The following is a 2,776-nucleotide window of genomic DNA, read 5'->3' on the forward strand; positions in this document are numbered from 1 at the left end:
GCTGGAGAACATCATACTAAGTGAGGTAACCCAGTCTCAAAAGATCAATCATGGTATGCACTCACTGATAAGTGGATATTAGCCTAGAAACTTTGAATACCCAGGACATAATCCACAAATTAAATGATGTCCAAAAAGAATGGAGGAGTGGCCCCTGGTTCTGAAAAGACTCAGTGCAAGAGTATAGGGGAATTCTATAACAGGGAAGTAGGAAGGGGTGGATGGAAGAACAGGGGGACCGAAGAGGGCTTATGAGACTTGCAGGGAGTGGGGACCCAGAAAAGGAGAAATCATTTGAAATGTAAATGATAATATATATCAATAAAAAATGGGAAAAAAGGAATACTAAGAAATGAGATTCAGCACTCTTCAGAATTAATGTAATATTATTTTTATAAAATTATGGAGATCATCTGGGGTGATTTTCTGTCTTATTACTCTAATGATTTGCAAATAATATAGTAAATAATATAAATTCTTTGAATAATAAATTTAATTTTTGTGGTCCTTGCACATTTAAGTTGGTGCTCGGATACAGATCCTCAGGATGAGAAAAATAGGATATTTTAATAAGTTTGATTGATTTTATAAATTTGATTGAGATATCTATAATACTTTTTCTTTGTACAGTGTTAACTATATGATCAGTTGTTTTCAAAGTGTGGGTCATGACAAGGGCTTGTATATCATATATTCTGCATGTCAGATGTTTACATTCCAATTCATAACTGTAGAAAATTACAACTATGAAGTCAAAATGAAATAATTTTATGACAACATATGGGTATTAAAATGTCAAAGGATTAGAACATTTAAGAATCACTGCATAAGACAATGCATATGTTTTATTTTCCATTACATACATTTATATTTATGTTTCTTTTGATCTTACTAAATGTTTTACATTGATTTATACCTAAGATGAAAAAACATTTTTATGCATTCTTTAGTACTGAGAAGAAATTAGAAATGTTTGTCAATAACTAGGATAAAGTTTTGTTGTAAACAAAGTCATTGAAGTATGGATATCTAGATGTAATTTGCAAGACCTTTTGCTTACTTTAAAGAGTGCCTGACATATGTAAATGGCAATTATTAAGGTCGCATGAGTTCCTAAGCTTCGATCATCTGACACTTGTGTTGTATGTTTGCAGCTTATCAATCACTCACACTATTTTTTCTAGTGTATTGCTGAGACCTGTGTTGACCATGCAGAAAGGATGGCATAACACAGTTTCATCTCTGGAGCAGAACTAGCAGAGCTAGGGTGTCCACTAGTGCTGATGATTGCTAGGCATGAGGTTTATTTGTAAAATAATGTATATAATATATGTTCTACTATATGTTCCTACTTCAAGAGATGTTCTCCCAGCCAAGGTTATTGACTCCATGATAATTAAAAACATCATGAATCTGGGAGGTAAGGGTGAGTCTAATTTCCTTTGCAAAATGGCAAATCTGTGAGCTTCAGGACAGCTCTTAAGGCTATGGGAAATAACCATGAAAACATGAGTTAAAGAATATATAATTTCACACTGGAAGCACTAGACCTGTGAGGTGTGCAGGTGGCTGGTGGAGTGAAGCTTTGGTAGACAATGTGTTGGCTTCCAAACTGGAGTGTCTAAAGGGCATCGGGACATAATGTTGGGGCTGCCTGGGGTTAGCAGGGGACCCAGGCACCCAAATTGGCTGAAAACTTCAGTGTCTGTATTTTGGACACTGGGGATATGCTGAGAACCATGATAGTTTTGGGCTCACGGCTAGGAAAAAAGCTGGAAGTGATGATGGATGCCAGAAAACTGGTAAGTGATGTAATGGTTGTGGCACTCATTGAGAAGAATTTGGACTTATGGGGAGGAGGGAACCTGGAAAGGGGAGAGCATTTGGAATATAAACAAAAAATATAGAAAATAAAAAAGAAGTATATGAATCACTGAGACGTGAAAGGAAACTTTTCCAAACACATAGACAAATGCAGAGAAAAAAGAGAGAGAGAAGAATTTGGAATCTCCTTTATGCCAAAATGGCTTTATTCTAGATGGCTTCCCTTGGACTGTGAGGCAGGCTGACATGCTTGATGGAGAAGAGGAAAGAGAAGCTCAATTCGGTCATTCAGTTCAGCATCCAAGATTCCCTGCTGATCCAGAAAACCACTGGAAGACCGATTGATCCCAAAAATGGCCAGTCCTACCAACACTCCAAAGGAGCCCATGAAAGATAATATCAGTGGAGAGTACCTATTCAGCAGGTCAGATGACAATGAGAATACCTTGAAGATCTGCCTGGAGGCCTACCACACTCAGACCACTCAGCTGGTGGAGTACAACAGGAAGCAGGGCATTCACTGTACTGTTGATGCACACCATACACCTGCCATCATGTTTGCAAGCATCCTGGCAACCTTCTACAAAGCCACATGCTAGTAACAGAAGGCAAGGTGAAACCACACCCCTGCTCATCTCCCTGCCATGAGATCCCTGCTCTTAGGTGCTGGGCAGAGGATAAAGGGTGGTCATGGGAAGGAAGGATGGATGTATGATGAGGGAGGTGGGGAAGGGCTCCAGAGAATATTTGGAGAAGTGGCAATGTTATAATTAGTAAGATTTTTTTTGCACATAGGTTAGAATTTTTAAAGTACAAGAAAGGGAAAAGATTAATTTAAAAAGAAAACTGTGATTGGAGGGCATTGGTACAAATAAGGAGACCTGGAATTATTATTTTTTGTACTGAAGACTAGCTGTGTTTGAAAATAAATAGGAAGTATACTTAGTGAAAA

At 37.8% G+C, this 2,776-nt stretch overlaps 1 pseudogene; it reads left to right on the forward strand.

Annotated features, from left to right (window-relative positions):
• Positions 1–1,629: 1,629 nt before the first annotated feature.
• On the forward strand, positions 1,630–2,423 carry LOC127675357 (adenylate kinase 2, mitochondrial-like; annotated as a pseudogene).
• Positions 2,424–2,776: the final 353 nt, after the last annotated feature.

The sequence above is a fragment of the Apodemus sylvaticus genome, chromosome X (assembly GCF_947179515.1).
Source record: "Apodemus sylvaticus chromosome X, mApoSyl1.1, whole genome shotgun sequence".
Classification (NCBI taxonomy): domain Eukaryota; kingdom Metazoa; phylum Chordata; class Mammalia; order Rodentia; family Muridae; genus Apodemus; species Apodemus sylvaticus.